At 40.2% G+C, this 13,681-nt stretch overlaps 1 protein-coding gene across 4 annotated transcripts in view; it reads right to left on the bottom strand.

Moving 5' to 3' along the window:
* The window catches only part of KMT5B (lysine methyltransferase 5B), a 31,608-nt gene extending 19,448 nt beyond the window's left edge, over positions 1–12,160 (bottom strand). Inside the window, exon 1 of one of the 4 annotated variants that reach the window (XM_058156591.1) lies at positions 12,026–12,160. The gene's annotated coding sequence lies outside the window, so the exon portion shown is untranslated. Of the gene's footprint in view, positions 1–10,620; positions 11,127–11,499; positions 11,993–12,025 lie in introns of those variants that run through there. The other 3 variants (XM_058156606.1, XM_058156614.1, XM_058156596.1) reach the window with 3 other exon arrangements.
* Between the last annotated feature and the right edge of the window lie 1,521 nt (positions 12,161–13,681).

Raw genomic sequence — 13,681 nt, 5'->3', positions numbered from 1 at the left:
CAAATGCATCTATTGACCAGCTATACCAGTGATGGCTAACCTTTTTGCCATCGTGTGCCAGGATGGGGTGGGTGGGGAGAAGATGTGCGGACATGCATGCCCACACCCCTGCCCTGCACATGCAACACCCCCCCCCCGCTTCTGGTTGGCCCGTTTTTCTTTCTCCTGGCTCCAGGTCCTCTCTATGCATCTGGGGAGGACAAAAACAGCCTTCCGCACCCCCTCGGAGGCCCTTCATAGGCCCGAAACGTCCCATTTCCCAACTTCCGGTTGGACAGGAAGTGACATTTTTTGTTGTCCCCAGTCTCCAGAGCCGCTCTAGGAGTCTCTGGAGGCTGGGGACAGCAAAAAACATCACTTCCTATCCAACCGGAAGTTGGGAAATGGGAGGTTTCGGGCCTCCAGAGGGCCTGGGGAAGGCTGTTTTTGCCCTCCCTAGATGCATAGAGAGGATCTGGAGCCAGGTGAGAAAGAAAAACAGGCCTTCCCCACCCCCCTGCAGGCCCTCCAGAGGCAGGAAACAGCCTGTTTTCCTACTTCTGGTGGCCCCAGAAGGTCCAAAACTCAGCTGGCTGGCATGCGCGCTGGAGCTGAGCCGGCGTGCCCACTGATACGGCTACGTGTGCCACCTGTGGCACGTGTGCTATAGGTTCGTCATCACGGAGCTATACCCATGCTATACAATAACACCACATTTTCTTAAATACTGTTTGGCAAGCCAATATTTGCATACTGCCAATCACTGAACCTGAAACAGATTCTCAAAGCAACAAGCAATAGCAGGACAACTATGACAATATGGGAATCAAACCCTGAAACCACGTCTACTTTGCCCCATATACAAATACAAGTACCTTCTTGTGTTCTTCCTCCAATGTGGTATTTATCATAATTTGCCAGCAATGTCCATCTAAGTTCTACATAGAACATATAAGACAAACTTTGTATAAAAGAATTGATGTACATATGTTTGACATTAGGCCACAAAACTAAATAATATCTGAGCAAATTACATTATAGAATATCACAAAATGACTGTTTTGTAAAAGTGGACTTAACAGCACCATCAAGCAAGATACTGTTGAACTTACATCCATCAAAACACTTCAGGGAATCTTAGGTGGTCTCAACAAACACAATGTGTTTGAATGCATTTCTACTATTAATTGATATTTATAATATTTTTCCAATTATAAGTATATAACTGGCAATTGCATAACCAATCTATTTCCCCTCCTTTTCCCCCACATCACATCTATATTTTCATCCTACAGTCTAGCTAGTGCATCCGATGAAGTGAAATATAGCTCACAAAAGCTTATGTCTTGTAACAAAAACTGTCAGTTGACAAAGGTGCAGACTCCTGACTTTTTTTTGCCACCAACATGACTCCCCTCCTACAAAACCTAAACTAGCTGTAAAACAATTCTAAAGTATCAACTTGAAAGTAAATGTATGATTCTAGATTAGACAAGAGCTACATTAGTTCCATTAGAATTTACTACAATACTTTCACTTAGCACTTGTACCAATCTTCAAGATTTGGCAACAAAATAGTATGAAAAACAGCAAATGACAACTTCCAGTCTTTAACTGACAAAGAAAGGAGAAGAGGAAAATGTCCCTCCCATTTACGCAGCACTTATGAGATTAATCATGTCCTCTGAGAATTTGTTTACACCTGTCCCAGTAACCTAGATTTATATCAAAATAGTGACAGGTTGAGTTTTAATGATAGAGTGTTAACACTGTTCTGACTTCCCTTTTCTGCTATGATTTATAATGGTTTTCTTTTTTGATAAAAATAATTGATAAATTTTATCTCTTCCGTGATTGGTCTAGTCCAGTCAACCTGGTCCCTACCGCCTACTAGTGGGCATTCCAGCTTTTATGGTGGGCAGTAGGGGTTTTATCCGAAACTGAAGCACTTTCCTTTTTTTAAAATTTAATTGATTTTTTTAAAAAATTTCATAGCATTATTTAAAAACATTTTCATTAGATTTTCATAAAATTCCCTCTGACAAATTAAAATTTCTGAAAATATACTATTTGTATCAACCACACATAAGTTTAGTTCACGTTATGTAAGTGAAACTAAATGGCACTATAGTGCGACTGCAAACAAAAGAGCCTCATCCCAGAATAGCCCAGAAATCAGAATAGCCCAGCTGTAACAGACAAGAAGAGCTGGTAGCTGGCACCCCCCACCCGCCATAAACCTACTTTATAAATCACCATTACTGTGGAACCGGTGGGCGGTTAGAAAATTTTACTACTAACAGAGATACAAAAGTGGGCGGTAGGTATAAAAAGGTTGACTACCTCTGGTCTAGTCCCAAAAACAAAATGGAAGGAAAGGGCTGACAAATGCCTTAATGCCATAAGCACAGGAAGTGAGAATACAAAACATGTATTATATTTTTCCCTTTTAAATTGCCAGGATGTAATATGGAGTATAAGATTCCTACCTTCCTAGATATAGTACCATGGACAAGAAGAAAGGTATCTAGAATACATTCCTTAGAAGACAGGTAACATAACTAGAACTTGTAAGCCATATACCAAGGCAGGAGATGAAGCTAGGATATATAGGTCCAGGTCTTCTGGGAAAAGAGGCATGAAATCATATTTCTTTCATGTTAAACGCTCAGCACTGTGACTAAACTATGTCATTATTTCTCCACTACACAAACAATATAGTTCCAATATAAAAATGTTTAAAGTTGTAAATGCTATAAAATCCTTTTAAAATGTCACTTTTTAAAACATGGAATTCAATTGGGAATGAGGAAAGGCCTCTGGAAATACTATGTGTTTTCTGAACAAAGAATAAAAACAAATATAGTACAATTTAATAGAATAATTTATAAATATCTCTACTGAACATCTGCCCTGGTATAAATCCACTATATTAATGTCATTATGACATTAATACCATAATGTGTTCCACACAAACATTATTCTAGTATTTTATATGAAGGATTTTAAACACTTTGGAAATTTCTTACAATATACAGAAAAGGCAAACTAAAGAAATTAAAGAAAACCAAAACTAAATCCAGCCCACCTCCTAGTTTTTCTAATACCTTCTTTCCACTTATCTCCCCTTAGTTATGAAGATTAGGAGGCAGGCTGATTTATAGGCCATGCAAAAAAAGAGAAAAGGGAGCAAGGTGCACCAGCTTTGCCTTAGTCACCTATAATTCTCCTAAATATTATGTCCTTGGTGAAACCTGGAACAAACAAAATATTCCACGTTTTGGTTCGGTTGTACTTAGAAGAGTAATTGAGTCCAAAATTATGGTTGTAAGTTGTTACCATGATAAGCTGAGTCACCCACATGACTGGAAGTAGATTTCCAGCTTTTTTGTGGTACTCATTAAAGCAAATGCTGTGGTCGTTAAGCAAACACCATGGTTGTTAAGCAAACCCATTCATCTGAATGAGTGTTTTTTGCCAGAAACTGGCAAATACTTCCCCCCAAATCGTGATCATGTGACAGAAATGCCATAGCGGATCATAAAGCTGACCTGCCTGAAATGCGGTCATATAATATGAGGAGCGTGACATTTACAATGGCTGGGACACCTCTCCTGTAGCTATCATAACTTCAAACTGATGTAAAATGACCAGTCATTAATAGAGGGCTACCCATATTGTGAACTGCCTGCAAGATTTAGGTTTTCTTAGACTGTATTTTTTTCTAGCACCTATTTTAATTCCACTGTTCAATTCAGCACTATCAAACTAATCTGTATAATATTCCTATTAGCATTCCTTTAGATTTTCCATCTATTTATTGGGAAATTACCTTCTAATATCTTTTATACACAATATATACTTTCTTTCCTAAGTACCTACATGCTAATTTCTTTCACTTCTTTCCTTTTCTTCCATGCCCTGTTGTTCCCAAGTTCTGCTCTTGATATTATTACAGCATGGTTATCCCATATTCATAATTTATCCTTCTCTGTGTTCTTATTAATATTCTCAATATTTTATTGTAAACATTCAAATTAATCATGACTTTATATTTACATTTATTTGTAATATGTAATGTAGGAACCTATGCACCTTAAAAGTGTAGCTGGAACCAATTCTTGTTCATCTGACCTGGTGGCTCCAAATAGTCTAATAACTCTTCTGTCTTACTATCACCCATATACAGTTCCGTTTAAAAGTTTATGAACCTTTTTGAATTTTTAATATTTCTGCATAAGCATGACCTAAATTGTCATGTTTGCCGCACAAGTTCTAAAACTAGATAAAGAGAATCCAATTAAACAAATGGGTCACAAATATCATACTTGTTTGCTGATTTATTGATGGAAAATGTTTTTTTAAAAAGCTACATATTTGTGTCTAGCAAAAAAACATCAAATCTCTGTCCTAACAAACATGAGGATAATTGATTATAAGATATACATAGTACAGTTTTTGGAATTCTTGTAACCCAGCCCTTTCTTCTCAATGAATTGTTAATAAAAATGCTATGCTAATCATTCTTGAAAAAAATCACTTTTAAACAGTTGCTTAAGATCCTGACACAAATAAGCATCAGAATTAGCAATTCGTGGAAGAATTGGTTCTATTTTAAATGAATAAAATATATTCATGTCATTGTCAGCTTTTATTTATTATAGTATTACAAGTGTTATAATACATTACTCTACTGGTGGATATATATATTGAAACCTTAACAGAAACAAATGGGGGAATATAAGGACAAACGGTTCAGCTTGTGTGACCATTCAGATTTGGAATTAAACAAAATAATAGTCTTATACAAAACAAGTGTAATAAAAGTATGAGATATAAATGAAAGAATTGTATTAAACATGTGTGTTGCACTGACCATTGCTATTAAGATATTTTTTTGGGAAAACCCATCAGGATTGCTGGCAATCCTGATGATTTATATTGATATATTGACCATCAATTGTGTTGTAAATGTTGTACCTTGATGAACGTATCTTTTCTTTTATGTACACTGAGAGCATATGCACCAAGACAAATTCCTTGTGTGTCCAATCACACTTGGCCAATAAAAATTCTATTCAATTCTATTCTATTCTATTCTATTCTATTCTATTCTATTCTATTCTATTCTATTCTATTCTATTGGTCTACGGTAGCAAAAATCATAAGTCTAGGAGTACCTTTTCTGACTAACATATTTATTAAAAGGCATATGATTTTATTTATTTAATTTGTATTTAATATAAATGCAGCTCACTTCTCCAGATATAAAGATTTATATTATGGATATAGGATTTAAACTGGGTTGTGATGAGGGGGAAAGACAGCTTGGTTATGGTGATATAGGCTACATGTGGGACAGATTACAAGTATGCATGAAACTTGAAAACTTTCATACCACTATATGTGCTCATATTAACATCAGAATCTCATTTATTTCACTGGAATATATTTCCACAGACAATGTTTTGTGGGCTACTAATATGCTTTCTTCTTCTGTTTCTACTTGTGGCAGCTACACAGACCATGCATACAAGACCAGTTTTCTTGGCAACCTTTTTACAAGTGGTTTGCCATTGCCTAAGACTGAGAGAAAGTGACTGGCACAAAGTCACCCATATGTCTTCCATGCCTAAGGCAAGATTAGAACTCACTAACCCATGACCCATTCAATCATTGTTTCAGGAATATTTCCTTATTTAAACTTGCTATTTCCTGCCAGCTTCCCCACTAACTTTCCTTGTAGGAAGCTGGCAAAAATGTTGGAAATAAAGATCATGTGACCGTAGTAGACTGACCTGTGAAGTGGCTATGATTTTGTCAAATTTCAATCCTATGGGAGTCAGGAAGTTCCCATGTCAACCACTTGCATCCCCCAAACCCTACCTCACCAGCAAGCATCCAAGTTACTCCTTTGTCCTTCCTTTGCTGTCCACCACTCTTAAGAGTTTTCAAATTTCAGCTTCCATTCTAAACCAACCAACTGCTGCTTGCCTATTGGGCCTTGCTGCCAGCTAATTAGATGCAGGGGGCAGAAGAATGTGAGAAAGAAAAGCAGGGATATGGCCTTACCATCTTCCCTACATCACGCAACCTACAGAAAATATACTTGGAAGGCGCAATGGCACTGAAGCAGCCACAACTTCCCCAAATTTCATTCCTATGGGAGTCACAGGTCCTAGCATTCTGTACATTAGATCATTTAAGTTATTTGATTCAATAATTTCACCAAATGAAGGTTACAAACAGACACAAGAGTATATAAATAGATGGTTTCCTAGCTTCTAGTCCAGCATCTTCATCTGCTATATCCAACTGGATCATACTTTTTAAAAAATTTGAATAATATTTCTGTCCCATATAAATTTAACTTCTGTTATAAACTTTAAATAATATATTATCATCCAGGAATGGAAACCATGACTGCAAATTAGCGTCACAAAAAACCCATCTTGGTCAGGCAGCCACCTACTATTGAGCAGTAGCTGCAAATCCAGGAGGATTACCCAGTCTGTACCAGTCTCAAATAGTGACGTATAATCTAATCCATCCAATGGTTAAAACATCCCTGATCGGGGTGGGGGGATGGGTGGGAATCAAAAAACCACAACCACTTAGTCTTGTCAAGACTGAGTCAAGCCTGTTCCTCTCCATCCAGATCCTACAATAATCAATTATTCAATTTAGTTACTTTGCTTACTGTAACATTTTAACAAACAAAAGATTGATTTAAGTCAAAGAAACAAAAATCTAGATCAGTTAAATTAAGATGTTTTCTATAACATATACAGTATTAAGATAATCCTTTAGAACTATGCATAATCTTGCAATATTGGTATGTGATCTCACCTTCATCCAAGGCTATTAATAAAAAAAGGTTCCCTGGTTAAACAGACATTACCTCAAACAGTGTACTGTATTATGTCTTTACTGAACACTTTGAGCCACTATTTATTGTATTAAAAACTATATTCCCAAAGTTGCATGCACCTTTGTCCAAATTATATATGGCCTCGTGTGAGGCTTTGAATTGGACAAGGGAGCACATCGCCTTGGGAAGAAGGCCTGGCACAGCCAGCAGCTGCCTTGCAAAATGCCAGGTTGGCCACATCCCATTGGCAGTGGGAGCAGGAAGATGGCAAAGGGCAGTGAAGCATAGAGCCACAGGACAGAGTACAGGATGTCCTAAAATGTAGAAATGGGGGGGGGAGATAGGCAGGTAAGGAAAGGCAGTTCCTTATCTTCTCAAGGCTCTGGACTGGGGGGACCAAGCCAGAAATGTTCGGATTGGAATGGGTCCTAGCCTAATGACCAGGTGTGATTTGGTTAACGACAGCAACTGGATTTGCTATTGCTAACTGAAGTCATGTGAAGTCAAGTTTTACAATCGCATAGCTCAGCAATGGAAATTCTGGTCTTTGTAACATCGTTCACCATTAGTATATTGTGCCAGCATACTCACAAGGAATACCAATCTGATATAGAAAAAGTTTGATATAAACAGTCATTATTACCACATCTACTACATGTATAATTTCTCTAAAGAATGTATAAAGAACAAAGAGGTTGGCAGAAAAGAGAGGACTTGTAAACTCACAAGCCTTTGAACCACAATGGAATTAACTAACAATGTAACAATGAAAGCCTTAGGGAAATATGAAGATAGATAATAGGTTGGACTTGCCTAATTTGCTAAACTTAAAATACAGCAAGGGTCTGTCAGCATATCATGCATTGTTAACATAACTGCCAGAACTATTTATTTAATGTTAACTAATTAAACATTATAGAGAATCTAAAAGCTTACTTATTCTGTAATATTAGTACCACTCCTGGTAAAGATAGTGCCCCATTGTACACTATCATAATTTCATGATACCCTGTTAATCAATATACATGAAATATTTTTAAATAATTGCAGATTACAAACAAAACAAAAAGAATAACAAAAACCCACTCCAAATCTAAAAATTCTTATTGCATTTCCAAGTTAGATACATAAAAAAGAATCTTTCCAACAAATGCCTTTCTTAATGGCTGAAATTCAAAAGTAGGTCACATTTTCAAAAGAGAATAAACTATCTTAAGATCTACCTAAAATGCAAAATATATCAGCCTAACAACATTAATACATTTAATATAATTTTCATAGGCTATGAAATAAAAGAAACATTTAAAAAATAGAATACTGGAAACTACAGCCATTTATATCACTGAGAAATTAAAACAAAGAAAAATACATATAATACATTGTGAAACTCAAGTATAATGCTATCTATCTATATCAAATCATTAATAACAATTTGGTTTGTACCTATTTGACAAAGGAGAAAGAAGAAAAAATAGAAAAAATAGGTACCGGTATAATTTTTCTTTGTTTAGTAAAACTGTTATTAATGCACACACACAATATCAGTGACTCCCCCATCTCTTTGTTTACTATCTAGCTTGAATGTAGCGAGCTTATAGCTTACATAAAATTTTACAACCAAGTTGAATATTAATGTTGCACACAGATTGTTTTTTCAATGGCTAGCATTGTTTTTATAAGATACTTTATTTAAATACAAAAAAACAACATCCATTAAACAACCTAATTTAATATGAACAAAAAGTATGCATTTGGAACTAAGATTCAAAAAGAAAAAGTTAAGTTAGCATGGACATCTTAAAAAGTGCAGATATTTTAAATTTCATGATTATGCTACCACCCATGAAGCCGATAAATTTGTAAATAAATAGAAGCTATCCAAGTAAAATTCAAATTTTGTGAGATGTCTTCAACTAAACTTTTCAAATTCTACACAGCTCCAAAGTTTATACATCCACAATAAAAGGCTAGTTTTACTTTTCCTAGAACCTTTTGACTTATTCCGCACAAAGAAATTTAAAACTACAGTATATCTGTTTGGACAAATCACTTTAGACAACAGGTGGGATTCATATATTTTTAATCTTCTGACACGCAACTATTCATATAAAGAAAAGCTGAAGAACAAGCATTTTAGTCAAATTTTATCTAATGTGAAAATGGTGAAGCTACCATGCTAAATCTGCAGTGTTAGCCTGACAATCCAGTCATCACACAACTTTATGACTTCACAGGCTACCTTTGCCCTTATTTTGGAAGAATGAAATATAGCTCCATTTATAGCAATGATTTTCAAACTTTTTATAGTTGGGGTACATTTTTCATACTGTACTAATACTGTATATTGAAAAGTAATCCAAGGATCATCTCTTTCTCCCCCCCCCCTCTCTCTCCTGCTGCAAAGCACAGATTAAGTTTATCTTCCGTAACTGGTGCCTTCAGATGTTTTAGGACTGCATTTTTCTGTGTTTCTTATGTGTAGGCTCCAGAATAGCGAATACTGGATTAGATCTACAAGTGTAATATTTGTATCCTACATTGACTGAAAACACATCCTCAGTTATAATACAGTTCTGAGTCTGCTTGTAGCTATACCCTGCAGGGAAATATCAGCAATATTTGGGCAACAAGTCTTTAAGAAATGCTTATTCAATATTTTATGCCTTCTCCTCTAAGTATACCAGCAAGCTTTTGAGTAATGTCAAGTGCCCTAAAATATTGTCTAAAAATAACTATTTTCCAGACCACTTTGTGATACAATAATATATCTCTGTATCTATTTCTATTTCACACTATAGCACAGTAAATTATCAACTTTAATCAAACTGCTAGACAACAAAGACATTTTTCTTCTCAGTAAACAAGCTACCTTGCTGATGTTCCACCTCTAATTGTGTTAGCAAGTATAGTCATATTCTTTGAAACAAACATTTTTAGGAAAAAATGTTCAGAACCAAAATTATAGGATTCAAATTCACAATAATCAAAAGGGACTGTTGCATTTTTTCTTTCCCTAAGAATTATCTTCCCAGCTAGTGAGAGTTTCATTCAACAACACTGGGAATACCCCCTTCAAATGCACCCCAGTACGGGTAGTTCTTGACTTATGACTACAATTGAGACCAAACTTTAGGTTGCTAAGTGAGAAATTTGTTGAGTGAGCTTTGCTCCATTTTATGACTTTTCTTGCAACATTTGTTAAGCGAACTACTGAAGTTGTTAAATTAGTAACACGGTTGTTAGCGAATCTGACTTCCCCATTGACTTTGCTCATCAGAAAATCGCAAAGGATTATCACATGACCCTGGGGCAACCGTCACAAATATGAACCAGTTGTCACGCACCTGAATGCAAATCACGTGACCATAGGGATGCTGCAACGGTCATAGGTGTGAAAAATTGTTGTCAGTCACTTTTTTCAGTGCCGCTGTAACTTCATACGGTCACTAAATGAACTACTGTTGTAAATGGAGGACTACCTTTATTGAAAAATCGTTGACAAGGAATAGCATGAACTACTTCTCTCATTGCTTGATCGGGACGGTGGATAGAAGTCCCTGGTACTTTATAGAGACTCTTTTCTAAATCTCCAGTGCCCCCTACAGGCCGCCTCTGCCTTTTCTCAGCGGCCGAGGGCGGCGAGCTCCTCCAACAGTCAACCCCTACCCGGTCCAGTCAGGTCTGCTTCTGCCTCGGGCACGACAACCCAAACCTCTCTGAAACGTTAAGAGAAATAACGACCCCACAGAACAAGAATCGGGCTTACGAACCTCCCGGAGAATCGGGCTTACGAACCTCGCCCAGGCCCGTCTCTCTGAAATGCCACAGGAGCGCAGGAATGTCAGCTGTCATAGCTACTAAATCCCAAGCGGATGTGCGGGAGCCTCGGTCGCGAGTGGCCCAGGAACGGCTACCCTCCTCCAGCCCTTTTCCTAGCAACGGCAGGTTCCCAGGCTCCGCTCTTCCGGGAAGAGCCCATCCGAAGATCTCTGCCCCCAAGGGGACGCGCTAAAGCTAATAAGCCCCCCTCCCCCCGAGGCCTAACCCCGAGGGAGCTCAGCCCCAAGTCCTTCCAGCTCCTTGGAGACGCGAGCGCAGGAAACGGCCCAAAGCAGCCGCCCGCATATGGAAGCCCACAAGGGGGTGCGGCGAGTCAGGGTCGCCAACTTGCCAAGGCTTCTCCCGATACCGACGGGCTACCTCTGCCTCTTTCAGCCTGACAGGCGCCCCCGCCGGCCCTGCGAGGAAGGCCCGGTTCCTTCCCTCGGAGCTCTGCCGAGCATCGCCTGGCTCTTTCTTCCTCCCACCCACCCGCCGCTCTCTCACCTCGGCCGGTCCTCCCCTCAGCCCTACTCCCTATCGCATTGTCCTTCTCTCCGGGGAGAACCAACAGACCTCTCCTAGGCCGAGCCCCACGGGAGATAAAGGTTCTCCCCACATTTTCTCTGCGAGGGGACCCCCTTTTTCCTCAGCTACGAGAAGCAGCCCCCCCCCTCAAAAAAACCGCCTGTGTCCTCGGGCCAGGCCCGGACAGACCCAACCCAGCTGGCCTCGCTTCTCCCTCCCGCCCCCTCCCCGGAAGGAGTGGGGCCCTTGCTCGTGTGCCAGTTGCAGCTCCCCCCCTCCTTTCGTCCACGCGAAGCACTCACCTCCCAATTGCCACCGGGCCCCGCCGTCCTGCTCGCCCCCCCCCGCGGCCCCCGAATCCAAAGCCTCTGTAGTCCAGGCGGAGACTCCCAACCAGAGGCGGAAAAAAATTAATCATAAAAAATAATAATAAAAATAATTCCAAGGGGGAAAAATGGCGGATTAAAATCCAAGATGGCGGCACCGAAGGGCGAATTATCTCGGCCAACGCTACCTAGAGATCCATCCGCCGCGTCCGCGAGAAGAAGTCCCCGAGGCCGCACAGAACGACCCCGCAGCGCTACAACGGGGCCGCGGTACGTTGCGAGTCTTCTGCGAGGAGAGCCTGTCACCTCCAGCAGACCCGCGCGGGCGAAATCCTGCTGTGCGCAAAAACCTTTTGTCTTTCCTCTAGGCCCCCTGGTTTCCTCGCACGGCCATAAGAAACGCCTCCTGCTTGTGCGCTCCGAGAAGGCGGAGGAACACTCCAGACTGGAAGAGGATCTCTTTTGCGAGAGCGGAGGAATACATCGCCACAGAGATTCTTACCTTAGTGTACTGTTTTAACTCGAGGGGCCGAAGAGAGGTACCAGCCAAGCATCGCCTCTGCAGTCCCGACACCTCTCTGGGAGGCGGAAGAACATTGCCAATACGGTTACATATCCCTCGCAAGGTTCGAAGCGGAGGGATACACGGATAAACAAGGAATGTTTAGTAGAGTTTTGAGAGACCGAAAGAAATCCATTAAAAATCAATCCGCCCTGCTCCCTCCTCTCCAGCCCTTTAAATAAACCCGAGCTTTGGCGAAGCCCGTCAGGCCGGCGCGGGCCGCTCGGTTCGGGGCTTCGCTTTGGCAACCTAATTCATCTGCCCCAAACTGCGACTGGCCGAGGCGAGTGCAGCTCCCTGACCGCGAGTTACTCGGGGCGCGTGTCCCCGGGATTCGGGGTTCCTAATTTGGCTCCGTATTAAGAGTCCTTGAGAGAAAGGAATCCGAATCCAGATCCGATTGTTCACACTTCCTTTATACAAGTTAGCCCACCGAAGCCTGGGTGGGGCAAAAGGTCTCTGGGAAAAAAGGTTGCACGAGGCTCTGGTTCCTCAAAACTGAACAAAACCTTCGATGAGTCGTGGGTTGTTTGCCCCTCTCCCCCTCCTCCCATCTCATTTCTCGAACAAAAGGGAAAGTGACGGGTGATGACAGAGGGGCTTGTCACCTGGAAAAGACGCCCGCCCCCTCTTGAATTCTGTAAGCAGCGGCAGCCTTTTGCATAAATTACTCGCGGAAAAATAAAACGTGTGGGGAAAGGTGAAGACGTTGGAAACCCAGGGGAGTGGGGCTGCCCTGCGCGATGCGCAATGTGGGGGGGCGTGCTGATCTTCTAAAGAAATATTTTCCAAAGAGGGCTGGATAGACAACTTGGTGTCATATTCTTTTAGTGCATCCTGTAGGCGGCTGTCATTTAGCTTTGATCTTCCGAGGGCTGGCTTGTAGGTTAATTTGGTCGCTAAAACTTGACTCCCTATACGAACAAAGCAGCTTTTTCTAGCTTTTCATCGCTTTCTTTGTCATAATCACAAATGTAACCTTTTCGGGTTCCCCTTTTCTTGTTCCCTTTCAGTTTGCAGTAGTTTGGGTCTTCTGCATATGTTAAGGTTTATATCTGGAGCAGGAACACATAGTGGACTGTAGCAGCTTAATCCTTTTTCTGGGGACGGTATCTTGGGGAGGGGGACCCTTTCCTAAATAGACTAAATTGTTATTCATTTCCTTTAACTAGGTCTGTTGTGTGTACAGGTATTTACATATGTTGGAGAACTCCTGTTAATAATGAATTGTTCTGTTTTCACAACCCTTGAGCAGAGCTCAAAAGCATGGCTTCTGTTATATAACCATTATATCAGCTGTTTAAAAAACAACAAGGAAAGATGCATTTGTTAAACTGATTTAAAGAAGGTAAAAAAGGGGAACCTAAGGAAAACTGGGCAGGAAAGAAATGGGAAAGTAGCAAACCTCTGAGTAAGTTTATACGTATGAAGAATGATTTTGCAAACTTTCAGCAACATTGGTGCTCTAGATTGGATATCTGATATTTTTTTCAGATCTTTAATTTAGGAGAATCTCTGGGTGTGTTTGCCACAGAGTATCTAGACAATGAGTGACATTATTGAAAATGCATGTGCTGCCATCTTAATTCCTTCCCC

Source organism: Ahaetulla prasina, chromosome 1 (assembly GCF_028640845.1).
Source record: "Ahaetulla prasina isolate Xishuangbanna chromosome 1, ASM2864084v1, whole genome shotgun sequence".
Lineage (NCBI taxonomy): Eukaryota > Metazoa > Chordata > Lepidosauria > Squamata > Colubridae > Ahaetulla > Ahaetulla prasina.
This window is presented reverse-complemented; position numbering and strand designations above follow the sequence as displayed.